Below are 16,325 nucleotides of genomic sequence, written 5' to 3'. Positions count from 1 at the left end.
GGAGTCCCCCCCCAAATTGGATCACCAGCCAAGGTAAAGCGGACAGCTGTGGTCTGGTATTCTCAGACTAGGGAGGTCCACAGTTATTGGACACTCCCCAGCCTAAAAATAGCAGGCTGCAGCCACCCCAGAAGTGGCGCATCCATTAGATGCGCCAATCCTGGTGCTTCGCCCCAGCTCATCCCGTTGCCCTGGTACAGTGGCAAATGGGGTAATATATGGGGTTGATACCAGATGTGTAATGTCAACTGGCATCAAGCCCTGGGGTTAGTGATGTCAGGCGAGTATCAGATACCCAACATCACCAACCCAGTCAGTAATAAAAAAAAATAGACAACAAACCCATTTTTATTGGGAAAAACACTCCCCAACACATTCCCTCTTTCACCAATTTATTAAAAAGAAAAACAAATCCAGGTCTGGTGTAATCCAAGGGGGTCCCACGACGATCCATACCATAGTCAATGTCCCAGTCAATGAAGAACAGAATGTTCCCTATTGGCTGGGAGAGCCGTGCAGTGACCTGAGCTAACATCAATAGGTCAGCCCAGGTCACTGCAGGGCATGACGAGTGCTGCTGTCAGGAGGTTAGCGAGGTACATTACCTGCGATGATCGCTGAACTCCTGACAGCAGCGCTGTCACTGAGTTCAATGACCGCCGCCTTCACAAACCAAGTATCGCGTGCGGCCTGTGACGTCACCACTAGTCACAGTCTCGGGTCGACAGCGAGAGGTGATGTAACAAGCGGCGGGCATAGAAGACAGTGACGACCACTGACGTCAGGAGTGTGGGACTTCATCACCGCAGGTAATGAACTTAGTAACCTCCTGACGGTAGCGCTTGTCATCCCCGCGGCTGCTGACACTGCAGTGCGGGCAGTTGCTGACAATGCTATGCGGGCAGCCACGGGGCTGAGGCTGGAGCGGGACACAGACTGCATGGGCACCCAACGGAAGTCACACGGAAGTGCTTCCATGTTGCTTCCGGGAATTTTGCGGGCCCATTGACTTGTATTGAGTCACGGTTCGTTATTACGGAACAGAATAGGACATGTTCCATAATAACGGAGCGGACATACGGCATCCGATGTGGGTTTTTTTTTTGGATCGGATGCACATGGAGGTGCTACCGTGTGCCATCCGATCCTATACAAAAGACATTGAAAAGATGGTCCTGTCCGTGGGTCCGCAAAAAAAAACAGGAACTGACCAGGACAAACGGAACGGTCATGTGAATAAGCCCACCTGCAGCTATTGCAGCGTGTGCGGGCTGTGAGATCAGGAGTCAGCTGACTCCAGTGCTGGCCGATAAATTCTGTGTCACGCTGCAGAAGGATCCAGTAAAATAACAGTTGCATGCGCTGCACATTTAATCCAATGGATCCAGTCATATGCAGTTTGTGGTTGTTTGCCTACAGGCAAAAAAACGCTGATGTGAAAGTAGCCTGCAAAATGCATGCCACACGAATGATACGGACGACACACAGACTAGGCAAGAGGGGAAAAAGCAATCTCATGACCCCTTAATTTTTTCCCCCAATTATTTTTTTCACATGTTGTGCCGGCTAATAATCATAATTTCTGTACACACACACACACACAGGCACACACACACACAGACACACACACACACACACACACACACACACTGTATATACACACAACACACCCACAGGCACACACACACCACACACACTATGAACTATATGAGAACAAGCAGGAGATAGCCGCTTTCTTCCCCTGGTTGTGCAGAGCTGCTGCTGTCTCTGTGTGATTGCTCTCAGTGTATCCACAGGGAAGAGGCAGGGAGGAGACTTTGGGTGGAGAGGAGAGTGGGTGTGTTAGACACAGTGGGTGTGTTAGATAATTTAGGCACAGCCCTAGAGCCACAACGAATTATGGGAGTTGTAGGAACTGAATCCAGGAAGTCAGAAGAGAGATTAACCCCATCAGAGCTGGAGCCAGCAATGAGGATGTGCTGCTAGTGCACAATAAAAGGTAATATAGCTGAAATAACATGATAGATGTGTGGAGAGGCACATATTAGCAAGATTTATCAGAAAAAAAAAATTCAGTTTTGGTAACTGGACAACTTCTTTAAGCATACTTACATGAAGAGATGGGGGGGGATGGGTCGGACGACCTTTGCTGAAGGCGGTCTGGTCAGTGAAGTGGTCTAGGACATTTCGGTCCTCAGTTAGCACTCTTTACAAGAAGAACCAAGTCAAGGTTCTTATGACATGGTATCACACCCCAGAACTCCTGCACAGGTTTAATCGCACCTACCCAGATGTTTGTTGGAGATGTGGGAGTGGGGGGGGTCCTTATACCACATATTCTGGATGTGTCTGGAAATCAATAGATTCTGGGTGGAGGTGGAGTCCTTGATAGGTGGAGTGGTGAGTGGAGGGATTAATAGAGACCCAGTGGTGAATTTGCCCTTCCGTCGTCACTAGGCAAATTTGAAACAAAGCTCGTGCTGCAAATTCTTACAGCTGCTAAATGTCTAATATCACTGTATTGAAAGAATATAGCCCCACCGTCTGTCTTAGATGTGTACGCCTGGGTAAAGGATGTCAGAAATATGGTGCGGTTGACAGCTCAGCTCCATAATACAATGGATAGGTTTACTTTGACATGGTCCCTATGGGATACTCTCATGGACACCTACCAAATCCGACAGTCTGATTGGATGGGTCTCCTTTAGATCCACTGGGTCGAGATTGTATTCAGGGTGGAGAGAATATATTATTAGAACATATTGCAACATTTACTCTTATTTCTTCTCCTGGATAAATATATGGTCTATGTTAGCACGATCTTCACTTGAGCCTTTTAGTATGATTCTTATTCAATGTATTTCTATGCACACCTGGGGAATGTTCCCTCTATTTCTGTGACTGTTTTATGGTTGTAAAATTTTCAAAATTTTTCAAAAATATAAAGTTGTTAAAAAAAAGATAGCAAAGCAGTTTTAAGTTGCCTTTTCCCCAGTTTGAAATGATAATAGGAAATAGCAGTTACCAGGAACAGTGGAGGCCAAGAAAAGGTCTGAAAGACCAAGAAAATTTGCTGCTAGTAAGATTGCTAGAGAAGCAAATCAGAACCCCCGCCTGACTGAAAAAGACCTTCAGGAAGATTTAGCTGACTCTGACATTGTTGTACATTGTTCTACTGTTCAGAGAAACCTGCACAAAAATGGCCTCAATGGAAGAATCATCAGAAGAAAAGCTCTCCTGCATCCTCACCATAAAATTCAGGGTCAGAATTATGCAAAAGAACATCTAAACAAGCCTGACGCATTGTGGAAACAAGTCCTGTGGACCAATGGGGTTAAAATAGAACTCTTTGGCCAGAATAATCAAAGGTATGTGTGGAGAAAAAAAGGTGCAGAATTTCCAGACATTAATATATCGCCAACCATTAAGCATTATTGTTGCAGTTAATGGCACGGGGAACATTTCACAAGTAGATGGAAGAATGGATTAAATTAAATTTCAACAAATTCCTGATGCAAACATAACACCATCTGTAAAAAAGCTGAAGTTGAAAAAAATGATAGCTTCTACAGATTGATGAAGAGGATCCTAGACACGTCAAAATCCACAATAGACTAATCCCTCAAACAAGAATTGAAAGACTCTTGGCTGGGTACAAAAAGCTGTGAGACTTGATACTAAATACTAAAAGGGGTGCTACTTGATACTAACCATGCAGGATGCCCATACATTTGCAATGGCCCAATTACCTTTTTTGTTAATTAAAAATGTAAAAGAAAAAAAAGAATTTTTTTTGGCCTAAAATACAAACAAAATATGTTCATCTTTAACTTTATGCCTTTTAGAGACCAGTGCATCTTCAGCTTGCTTAACTGTTCACAATATCAGTAATTTGGGTGCCCACACTTTTGCATGTCACTGTATCAGTCGTATACTCCAGAAATGTGGCCATTTTTGAAAGCAAGCCATATTAAGTCCCGTTTGTACTTTGCAAAACGGGGGACACAGCTAGCATGTGGAAAAAGGTGCTCTGGTCAGATGAGACCAAAGTAGAACAATTTGGTCAAAATACAAATTGCCAGTGAGTTTCTTTATCCATATCTCAGAGACATTTCAACTTTAAAGACATGAATCATATACAGTATATATTATCCAATTTGGATGTGGAAAGCAGTTGAGTGCTATTGAAGTTAAAGAAGCTACTGTTCAATTTACTGACTTTGCTATAGGTTTAAATGAATAAATTCTGCCAAGCTCCAGGTAAAGAAGTTATTCACTACCCTAAGGCTAGGGCCCCACTTTGCGTTTACACCTGAGTTTTAGGTGCTTTTTAGGTCCGTTTTGAGAAGCACCTTTTTCATGCCAAAAGGCATGCGTTTTGATTTACCAGCAAAGTCTATGGAAAAAGTGGATTTCCTGACCCCACTTTGCGTTTCTAAACGCTGCGTTTAATTTGCATATTTTGTGGCAAAAACCATGCGTTCATAGAAGCAACATGTCAATTGTTTTTGCCATTTTGGGTGCGTTTTGCTAACATTGAAGTCAATGAGAAATGGCAAAACCCAAGATTTCTGCAAATTCCAGCGTTCTACCTGCTTTTTCAGTGCAGAAAACATGCGTTTTGGACTACCAAAACGCATGCTTTTTGGACATCAAAATAATGATTTCATATGTCCCTTTACACACACACATAGTCTGACAATTAAAAATAAGAAATTTATTAAATTATTGCTATTTTTCCATTAAATATCATATTACCGCTATAATTTCATTAAAATAATTTATTTCCATTATTTTTCACAAAAATATAGATTTGTTTATTTTTTCCAATTTTTCATTGAGTTTGACTATTTAAACTTTATTTATCAGTGTCTAGATGTTCAAAACGCAGGTGGAATAGCAGGTAAAAAGCGCTGAAAAAGCATCTAAAACGCAGTAAATACGCATGTGTTTTCAGCGCTAAATTTCTGAAAAAGGCAACTTTGGTCAAATCAATTAAGCCCAAAACGTGCGCTCTGAACTGCAAGTAGGAGAACGCAAAGTGGGGCCCTAGCCTAACTCATTTTATTTTTTACTCATCAATCATGCTATTTTGTGCCACTGAATGCATCCATACTCTTATTATAGTAATCTTAACCTTTTATCACGCTGATAGCATCACTTGGTGCCTGCCAGCAGCAGCTCTAATGTTTACATCCATACGTTTCTCTTGACAGGCTTACTGTGCTCTATTACTACAATGTCCATCTTGCAATGCAGTAGCCTGTGATCCAGCACTTAGCTCACCCCCTCCATTTTCCACCCTGTGCTGCTGGGGATATTGGGAAATACCAAATGTCAGAGCAGGCCAGGGTAGGTTCCAGCCAATCTGATAATTGCCAGATAGCCAGTACAGCCCTTTCACTGTGTTTGTTATGCAACTTTTGGCACTTCTGAGCTGTCCACATCCGTGATTGGATTATCTAAAACCTTTACTAATGAAGTACTGCAATCTGCATTTCAAGAGCAAAGTTGTCAGCCCCTGCTGTACTGCTCAATGACCTGACAGCTCAGCAGGGGCCCACACCCAAACACCGCCAGCTTGTCTCTCCCCACCTTCAGACAAATAAATAATCAACAGGAGGTAAAAGATGCGGCTGCCACTCACTTCCTGTTTCTTACTTACACATTCAAAGGCGGGGAGAGAAGCTGGTGGTGATTTGGTGCAGGCCTTGCATGACATAAAAACGTCATGTGAGCTCCGGGAGAACAAGTGCCGCCACCACAGTAACAGTACCAACCAGAGGTGAATATAAGCTTTTTTTTATTTTAATGGAGGACAAATATGGGGAATGAGAAGGTATATCCAAGTAATAACGGAAAACCCCTTTATTAAAGCCCTTTTGCAAATTAAATTGTACCTTTTGTTTTTAATGTCTGGGGTTCTGATAATATTATTGCTTCAAGTCATTTCATGAAATTGAATAGTTTGTATATCTATTTGGCCCAGCACATGCCAAAGTTTCTCCATTTTCTGAAAATACTTCATAGGTATGTCGCGGGCGGGGAGGAGGGTGTCAGCACTGCGCTCACCCCTCTGCTCGGGTCCGGCTGCTGCTGCTCAGTGGTGGCTCGAGCGGTGGGCCGGATCCCGGGGGTTCTCGAGCGGCGCTCCTCGCCCGTGAGTGAAAGGGGATTTTGGGTGTGGGGATTGGTTATTGTCCGTGACGCCACCCACGGTTGTGGTGAGTTGTTGACACCACCGCTGCTCTGTGTGGGGATCCCGGGAGTGATGGTGTGAAGCAGCAAGTTGTTGTGTTGCCCCTCCGTGGGTAGGGGTTGGTGATCCCGGGGCCCAGTGATGAGGTGGGAGATGCAGGGCTTGGTGGGCGCAGGGACGCGGGGGCAGCGCTGTGCCTTGCGGCACTGTGGTACTCACTCAGCCTGAGACGTTGACACAGTTCTCGGTAAAACACACGGCTGGAAAGACGGTTCCCACGGACGGCTGCACTTGCTTTCCCCAGTAGGTGACGGTGATGTCCCTTTTCCTGCACCTAATGTTGTTGATGGTCTCGATGGGTTCCCACCGGTAACCCGCTCCCCGGCTTCAAGCTGGACCGGAGGAGCTCTACTCTTTGCCCGCAGGCGCTGGCCCTTAGAAACTGGTGCCCTGGCGGTGGCGGTGTCTCTACTGTAATGGTTGGGCTGTTGCCTTCAATCGGGACTTGGTTGTTGGGGGATCTACGTCCCCTTCACTGACGGATTTGGCAAATTATGGCGACTCCTAGCCTTGCCGGGGTCCGAGAGGCCCCTGCCCTGGTGCTGACTGTCCTTTGTACACTGCTCCAGACCGCCGGGCCACCACCCATCCGCGGTTCTTCCAGGAACTTCCAAACGGTCACCCCTCCTGACAATCACCGCCGTTGCTGACCTTGCTGACTCTGTCCTGCACACAGCTGGACCCACTTCAGGCTTTCTTACTGTCACCGCTCTTACTTTCCTCCTTTTCCACTTTACTTCCTTCACTTCACTACTTTCACTTCCTTAACTCATCTTAGCTGTTTACTCCTTCCACTTCCCTAACTACTCTCAAGCTCTTCCCTGAGCTCACTGCCCGGTTTTCCCGCCTCCAGAGCCGTGAACTCCCCGGTGGGCGGAGCCAACCGCCCGGCCCACCCCCCGGCGCGAACACCAGCCCCCGGAGGAAGGCAACAAGGATCCTGGGTTAGCTCTGGTGTCCCTAACCGGGGCGTAGGGTGTGGTGGTGTAACGACCTGCGACCCCTGGCTTGCCCAGGGCGCCACAGGTAGATATTAGTTTAACAATTATAAATGCTGATGGGAATGTTCAAAATTAGTTTCGCCAGTGTGCTATATAAATCCCTTTAAAACATCAATCTTTATTAATTCATTTTTAAAAACGCCCAGGTGAATAACTCCAAAAAACTCAAAGGATAACTCAAATACTAATTGATAAAAAGGGAGCTACTATAGATCAGGTACAACCCGAAATTTTGAAATCATATAGGCAGATACAGTATAATAATAAAAAAGCCAGCACAATACCTCTCTACGCTACAGTGACCCTAATACGTCACTGTGTCTGGCTCTGCCTGTCAACGGAGGGTATGACGCCCTAACGTAACTGGGCGCCCCCGTTCCCCGACGGCTGACCAACACTCTCCCTAATTGACCCTACCAATGTAATGATAGCTTCTGTACCTGATATTCTCAATAGTGCTCTAGTGTCTGATGGAAACGGACATGTGCAGTAATGATTTGGGGACTGTAGCCTGGTTTGTTTGTCCTCCATAGTGGACTTCTAGTGTTATGGTCTGACTTATTTAAACCAATGATTCAATGGCGCCGGCCACTACCACATATGATGCTGAAATCCTTATTCTCTTATCATTTCCCTTGGGCTTCCTGATGATCCGATGACGGGCGGGGAAACGCGTCGAGGCCATATACACAGCATCAAACTGAGGGAAGTACATTTATCCCCACTGTATTTTGATTGACATGCTGTAAGCTGATTGTGGCAGCAGATGTCTTTTGTCTTGCTCTGTACCTAGCTTACTGATATTGAGGTATTAACCCTCTAGTTAAGTTTAAAATGGAGTATTATACCATGTGTTAACTATTGAGAATATCAGGTACAGAAGCTGTCATTACATTGGTAGGGTCAATTAGGGAGAGTGAGGGTCAGCCATCGAGGAACGGGGGCGCCCAGTTACGTTAGGGTGTCATACCCTCCGTTGACAGGCAGAGCCAGACAAAGTGGCGTATTAGGGTCACTGTAGCGTAGAGAGGTATGGTGCTGGCTTTTTTATTATTATATCTGTCTATATGATTTCAAAATTTAGGGTTGTACCTGATCTATAGTAGCTCCCTCTTTTTTGGAGTTATTCACCTGGGCGTTTTTAAAAATGAATTAATAAAGATTGATATTTTAAAGGGATTTGTATAGCACACCGGTTAAACTAATAGGTAGATATTACCATAATACGACACACTGAAGTAGGTTGGAAGACCTGAATAATTCTCACAAATTCAGGATAATCATCTACAAGCTGATAGTGTGCTTGTATCACAAAAATGACCACATAGCTACAGTGAAGGAAATAATTGATCCCTTGCTGATTTTGTAAGTTTGCCCATTGACAAAATCATGAACAGTCTATAATTTTAAGGGTAGGTTAATTTTAACAGTGAGAGATAGAATATCCAAAATAAAATCCAGAAAATCGCATTGTATAAATTATATAAATTTATTTGCATTTTACAGAGAGAAATAAGTATTTGATCCCCTACCAACCATTAAGAGTTCTGGCTGTTACAGACACTTAGACGCTCCTAATCAACTCATTACTTGCATTAAAGACAGCTGTCTTAAATTGTCACCTGTATAAAAAACTCCTGTCCACAGACAATTTTTCAGACTCTAACCTCTATAACATGGGCAAGACCAAAGAGCTTTAGAGGGATGTCAGGGACAAGATCATAGACCTGTACATGGCTGGAATGGGCTACAAAACCATAAGTAAGACACTAGGTGAGAAGGAGACAACTGTTGGTACAATAGTAAGAAAATGGAAGAAATACAAAATTGAGTGTCAATCAACATCAATCTGGAGCTCCATGCAAAATCTCACCTCGTGGGGTATCCAGGATCATGAGACAAGTGAGAAAACAGCCTAAAACTACACGGGGGGACTTGTTAATGATCTCAAGGCACCTGGGACTACTGTCACCAAGAAAACCATTTATAACACATTACGCCGTAATAGATTAAAATACTGCAGTGCCTGAAAAGTCCCACTGCTCAAGAAAGAACATGTGCAGACCTATCTGAAGTTTGCCAATGAACACCTGGAGGATACTGAGAGTGATGGGGAGAAGGTGCTGTGGTCAGATGAGACAAAAATTGAGCTCTTTGGCCTTAACTCAATTCAACGTGTTTGGAGTAAGAGAAATGCTGCCTATGACCCAAAGAACACCATCACACTGTCATGCATGGAGGTAGAAACATTATGTTTTGGGGGTGTTTCTCTGCTAAGGGCACAGGACTACATCACTGCATCAATGGGACAATGGATGGAGCCATGTACCATAAAATCCTGAGTGACAATCTCCTTTCCTCCACCAGGACATTAAAAATGGTTTGTGGCTGGGTCTTCCAGCACGACAATGACCCAAAACATACAGCCAAGGCAACAAAGGAGTGGCTCAAAAAGAAGCACATTAACATCATGGAGTGACCTAGCCAGTCTCCAGACCTTAATCCCATAGAAAAATTATGGAGGGAGCTGAAGCTCCGAGTTGCCAAGTAAGAGCTTCAAAATCTTAATGATTTAGAGATGATCTGCAAAGAGGAGTGACCAAAATTCCTCCTGACATGTGCGCAAACCTCATCATCAACTATAAATACGTCTGACTGCTGTGCTTGTCAACAAGGGTTTTGCCACAAAGTATTAAGTCTTGTTTGCCAAAGGGATCAAATACTTATTTCTCTCTGCAAAATGCAAATAAATTTATATAATTTATACAATGTGATATTCTGGATTTTATTTGGGATATTCTATCTCTGTTAAAATTTTCCCTACCCTTAAAATTATAGATTGTTCATGTCTTTGTCAGTGGGCAAACTTACAAAATCAGCAAGGGATGAAATAATAATTTCCTTTACTGTACTATGTAATGTAACCGTGGTTCAGTTACTGATTGTTCTACTGCCCTTACTGCTTTAATATTTGTCTTGTCGGGTAATAGACTGGCCACCTCCAGTCATCTGAGAACATGTAATATATGGAGCTTTCTGTACTGGAAATACAAGTGTTTCAGTTATTACATAACTTTCTAGCAAAATTGTGACACAGTGAAAACTTGGCTAAGGAGGATGCAAGTGTACTTGCTACAATGACAGAGAAATACAGTAGTTACATAAAAAGGGTTATAAAAAAAAGACTAATATCCATCCTGAAAACTATCAACTAGAAGGTGGAATTTTTTTTAAAGGGAACCTGTCAGGTCAAAAAAAGCGTTGTAACCTACGAGCAGGAGCATGTGTGAGCTAGTAACCCCTTCCTACCCATCCCTGTGTTGTAATAGTGTGTAATATGAAAGTAATAAAATACATTTTATTACTTACATATTCCCTTTGCATGCTTTCCATGGTATTACGCCCCTGTGGGTGTGATACCATGGATTTACATGAGCAACGTCACCGTCAGCTCCTTCAGAATCCCGTGCGTGCGCACTTGCCATTCCCGCAGCCTTCTCATCCTGGTGTTTACTTGCCAGGTACAGACGCGCACTGCACATGACCATAACCGCAGGAGTCTTCTGAGCATGTGCAGTGCGCGTCTGAAGCCAAAAAGCAAACACCAGGATGAGAAGGCGGCGAGAATGGTAAGTGCGCATGCGCGGGATTCTGAAGGAGCAGGCGTGATGTCGCTCATGTAAATCCATGGTATCACACCCACAGGGGCGTAATACCATGGAAAGCTTGCAAACGCCCACGGCGATACGACACCCATGGGACTACAGCCCCTGCTAATTTACATAGAGAATATGTAAGTAATAAAATGTATTTTATTACTTTCATATTACACACTATTACAACACAGGGATGGGTAGGAAAGGGTTACTAGCTCACACATGCTCCTGCTTGTAGGTTATAACACTTTTTTGACCTGACTGGTTCCCTTTAAAGAAATTGTCCAGTGAAAGCAAGTTACTACCTATCCGCAGGATAGGTGATAACTTGCTGATCGGCAGATGTCCAACACTCGGGTCCAACTTGATTGGTGGAATGTTACAAAATAGTGGAAGTACAGATGGCCGACAGCCACTCCACTTATGGGACTGGGGGAAAGAGCCCCGCGCACCGCCTGGCAGCCCAATAAGGAATGAATGGCGCAGAGGTTGAACATCTGCACTGATAGTTCATACTAACAAGGATAAACGTTCCCCATTCTGCCAACCGGTGTGGATTCCGCTTGTCGGACCCCCACTGATCAACAAGTTATCTCCAATCCTGTAGATAGGTAATAATTTGTTTCCACCAGACAAACAACAATATTGAGTTTGGTCCAGTTATCAATAATAGTCATCCAATGTCCCTGCAAATGACACTAGAGTGAGCGTCATACATTATTACTGAGTTCAATGTATTACAGTATACACTGCTCCTAGGCTCCCTTTAATGGCAGAAGCCAGTGACCAGAATATTATGAATTAGGGCAAACCAGTAAGGTGTAGCCATCTGGGGGGGGGGCTGATAAGATCTGCATTGGATAGTAAACAAACCAAATGTCTATTACAGTTTTTAGGAGTTTTGTTTTAGAAAACCAGAGTGTTGAAAAATTTACTTAGCATGAATTTAAAATAAAACAAAATGGATTTCAAGGGTAACCATCATTTTGAAGGGTTATTTCAGCTTCAAGATATTACCTATTCACAGGATAGAGGCTAAATTACTGATCACTACAGATCTGATATATGAGACCTCCAAGAATCACAAGAAAGGGGCTCTGCCCCTTTTATTGGTTGTGGGACTGGTTGAATAAGCCAAGTGCTATACTAAGCTTTCTGTGAAATCCATAGACAACATATGGATAAGGGATAATTTGCAATTCTGGAAGTAATTTTAAAGGAGTTGTTCACTACTCGGACAACACCTTCTCAAGCAGATAATTTGCCCTCATTAAAATAAGAACACCTATACTCACCTTGAGTGCCAGTGCCATTCCGCTCTCCCAGGACTCACATGACATTTTTACATCACGTAAGCCCTGCACCCAATCAATGATGACTTTACTGTTCCTTCCTTTACACATGCAAGCTGCCAGCTGCAGCTCTGAATTTTATTTAATGTTTTATTCATGGCGGAGAGAGTGAAGTCAGCGCTGATTGGATACAGGGCTCATGTGATGTAAAAATGTCACATGAGCCCCGGGAGAGTGACCCAACACCGGCAGAACAGCACCGGCACCAGAGGTGCGTTTAGATATTATTATTTCAAAGGGGGAAAATGATCTGATTGAGAAGGAGTTGTCCTTTAATGTTTATTGTGTCCAGATTGAGCTCAGACCAGCAGCACATTTTGCTTCCACCTCTATGTGCCATGTAGAAAATCACGTGTATACTTGCTGCTGTTCCAGCAATTTACATCTTGGTAAAAGCAGCCAAAAGTAAGCCAATTCAATATTTCTTGATGGCGCTGGAAACTAAACAGATACTCAAGCATATTGTCTATAGGAAAGTATAGAAGGAGGTGAGAGTTTTGAGGTTTTTTTTTTTACTATTTTTTATTTATTTTTTATTTAGCTGCTGTGTTTAATTTTAACCTAATGTTAGATGAAAAAGTGATTCAGATATAGTAAAGGTTATGTGAACCTAGAAATGTAAACTTATAAAGGGGTGCAACTATGTCACAGTCACCAACATATGCCACATTGTACAGTATGAGGATTGTTTCATAGATAACAGCAATTTGCTGTCATATATTTTCTAAAGGTTTTTTGCTGCTTTATTTGAAATTTACCAATGATTTCAGAAATAGTCTAAGAATGTTGGCAATTAGCTTATAAATAATGATCACACACTACATCTGTAAGTTTTTTCTCCTGCATTTAACTGGTGGCACTTTTTATACTGTGCTGTACCACTGCTTGGTCTATGTCTTAATAGTGATTTTTGCATAACCGTCTGCTCATAATAGTAGTGCCTTGTGACCTGTTGTAGGAATGTTCAAAGGCTATAGGTGAGTAAAATATAAGTGAGTAAATAGGTTCACATCTGCATTAGGCTGTGTTCACATTTACATTATTAGGCTGTGTTCACATCTGCATTCTTAGGCTGTGATCACATCTACATTATTAGGCTGTGTTCACATTTACATTATTAGGCTGTGTTTACAACTGCATTATTAGGCTGTGCTCACATCTGCATTATTAGACTGTGTTCACATCTACATTATTAGGCTGTGTTCACATCTGCATTATTATAGAATGTAAGCCCGCAAGGGTAGGGCCCTCTTCCCTCTGTACTAGTCTGTCTACTGTAACTTGTATACGTATTTTGTATGTAACCCCCTTCTCATGTACAGCACCATGGAATTAATGGTGCTCTATAAATAAATAATAATAATAATAATAATAATATTAGGCTGTGTTCACATCTGCATTATTAGGCTGTGTACACATATCTACACATCTGCATTATTAGGCTGTGTTCACATCTACATTATTAGGCTATATTCACATCTGCATTGTTAGGTTGTGATCACATCTACATTATTAGGCTATGTTCACATTTACATTATTAGGCTGTGTTCACATCTGCATTCTTAGGCTGTGATCACATCTACATTATTAGGCTGTGTTCACATTTACATTATTAGGCTGTGTTCACAACTGCATTATTAGGCTGTGCTCACATCTGCATTATTAGACTGTGTTCACATCTACATTATTAGGCTCTGTTCACATCTGCATTATTAGACTGTGTTCACATCTACATTATTAGGCTGTGTACACATATCTACACATCTGCATTATTAGGCTGTGTTCACATCTACATTATTAGGCTATATTCACATCTGCATTGTTAGGTTGTGATCACATCTACATTATTAGGCTATGTTCACATATACATTATTAGGCTGTGTTCACATCTGCATTATTAGGCTGTGTTCACATCTACATTATTAGGCTGTGTTCAAATCCATTCTAATACTACAATATATACACATCTGCATCCTAAGCCGATATTCACATTTATATTATAAGGCAATGTTGACATCTCTATACATATTTCTGGATTTTTTTTGTGACAATGATGGACACTAGCAGCGCCTGACAGACTCTTATTCACTACAATGGGATTCATTTGATTTCCATCATAGCGTCCATGATTTTACTGTAAAAATTAGCACTGCACGCTGAGTTATGTTTTCAATGCCTAAATGTGCCCCTTAGAGCATAAATCTTGACAAAATCTGGATGGACCCCATCAAAAGCCAGTAGGATCTATAAGATGCTGTAAAGATATAAAATATGATAGAGTCGGCACATTTCCATGGGTTACATTATTACCCAATAGCACAGGTATAAATTAAGGTTAATTCTGTTGGAACCAAAACTGGAGTAAAGTCATTCATACGTAGCGGGTGCTCACCTTGTTTTAAAACTGTCAGCGCTATCAGCAAGTAATGGAGGAAAAACCGCAGGTCTGCACTGCCTCATTGAATAACATTGGTCCGAGGGCAATTCCTTTTTTTATAGGATTGCACTCGTTGGATTTATACGCCCTTTAGGTAATTTATGCAATTATATTATTTTATCCATAGAAAGTTAATCAGACACCATGATGAGTGTTGCACTAGGGGCTCTATTACCCAGAGTGTGCACCAAACCTTTTAAATCACTTGAACAAGTGTATGGTGGTCTCAAACCTCCAGCCAGTGTGAGGTTGTATTAATACCACTGGGCTTTGCACTATTGCTATACCAGCTGTTTGGTCCTTCAGGATCCAGTCAAGAAAAAACAATGGACTTATGTCATGGACTTACCTGAACTTGTCCTGACTTGACCATTTAAAGCGTGAAATGTGGATATTGGTGGAGTCCGACCTGTTGACAGATAATTATGATGTTTCTTGATATGAAGTGGACCTCATCAGTCAGTGTCTTCAGTAAGGTCTACTCCTCTGCATTGTCTAGTAAACTTGGCCATTTGAGATTCTCCTGTCTCACCCTATCAGATCTCCCATCTTTTCATACTTAGTCTAAAAACCCATCATCTAACACTAAATCCAATATTCACAGCCTCACGTCTTAGGTTCTGTCACATGTGCCCCCTCACATTGTCGTACGCCACCTTCCCCATCTTACCTCCTAGTCCCCATCCTGTCATATCACTGGAAGTGGCCTCAGCACATAGTCTTACCCTGTTAATCCACACTTGCTGCTGCTAAACCACAAACTTAAGACAGTGGCATCCTCTCCCCACCCTTTTTTTCCCCACCCTCCTGATCGCAGCTACCTCCTTTGCTGTCACTGAGGGCCATGGGTAAAGATTAGGGACAGTTGTTAAAGTCAGATAAAAAAAGAACGTGTATGTTAGCTCTTCTATGTAGTTCATAGCAACAGAAATGCTTCAAATAATTCTCTTTATATGACCGGTATTCAGACATTGCCCTTATATGCCACACTAACCAGTAATGAATAAAAGTTATACTAACTTCACTACATTCTATAGCATGATCATTAAAACTACACACAGAAGCAATTCAACCCAATGCAAATGTATAACACATTTCCTTACCATAAGCTTTGCAAACTTAAAGTAGGTTGGAGTTATCACAATCCACAGAATAGGTGATACCTTACAGATCGGCAGGGAGCGACCATTAGGACTCTCACTGATTGTTACTAATGGGTACTTTAATTCCATCATTAGAATGGAAAGCCCGTGCACATGCTCGACCACCTCTCCATTCAGTCCTTAAGGAACTGACGAAGAAAGCTAAGCACAGCACTCCAGTGCTCCCATAGAGAATTAATCAATTAATGAGTGGCACGGTGGCTCACTGGTTAGCTCTGCAGTCTTGCAACGCTGGGGTCCTGAATTCAAAACCCACCAAGGACAACATCTGCAATGAGTTTGTATGTTCTCCCCTTGTTTGTGTGGGTTTGCTTCGGGTTCTTTGGTTTCCTCCCACACTCCAAAGACATACTGATAGCGAATTTGGCTTGTGACCCCAAATGGGGACAGTGATGCCAATGTACAGTGGGTAAGGAAACTATTCAGACCCCATTAAATTTTTCACTCTTTGTTTCAT

At 42.5% G+C, this 16,325-nt stretch overlaps 1 protein-coding gene across 3 annotated transcripts in view; it reads right to left on the bottom strand.

The window, feature by feature from the left end:
* Nucleotides 1–15,455, bottom strand: part of NFE2 (nuclear factor, erythroid 2) — a 51,654-nt gene extending 36,199 nt beyond the window's left edge. Inside the window, exons 1-2 of one of the 3 annotated variants that reach the window (XM_075334520.1) lie at nt 15,376–15,455; nt 15,055–15,114 (exon numbers count right to left, since the gene is read on the bottom strand). The gene's annotated coding sequence lies outside the window, so the exon portion shown is untranslated. Of the gene's footprint in view, nt 1–15,054 lie in introns of all 3 variants that reach the window. The other 2 variants (XM_075334521.1, XM_075334519.1) reach the window with 2 other exon arrangements.
* Nucleotides 15,456–16,325: the final 870 nt, after the last annotated feature.

The sequence above is a fragment of the Anomaloglossus baeobatrachus genome, chromosome 2 (assembly GCF_048569485.1).
Source record: "Anomaloglossus baeobatrachus isolate aAnoBae1 chromosome 2, aAnoBae1.hap1, whole genome shotgun sequence".
Taxonomy (NCBI): domain Eukaryota; kingdom Metazoa; phylum Chordata; class Amphibia; order Anura; family Aromobatidae; genus Anomaloglossus; species Anomaloglossus baeobatrachus.
Note: the sequence above shows the minus strand (reverse complement) of the source record. Positions and strands in the feature narration are given on the sequence as shown.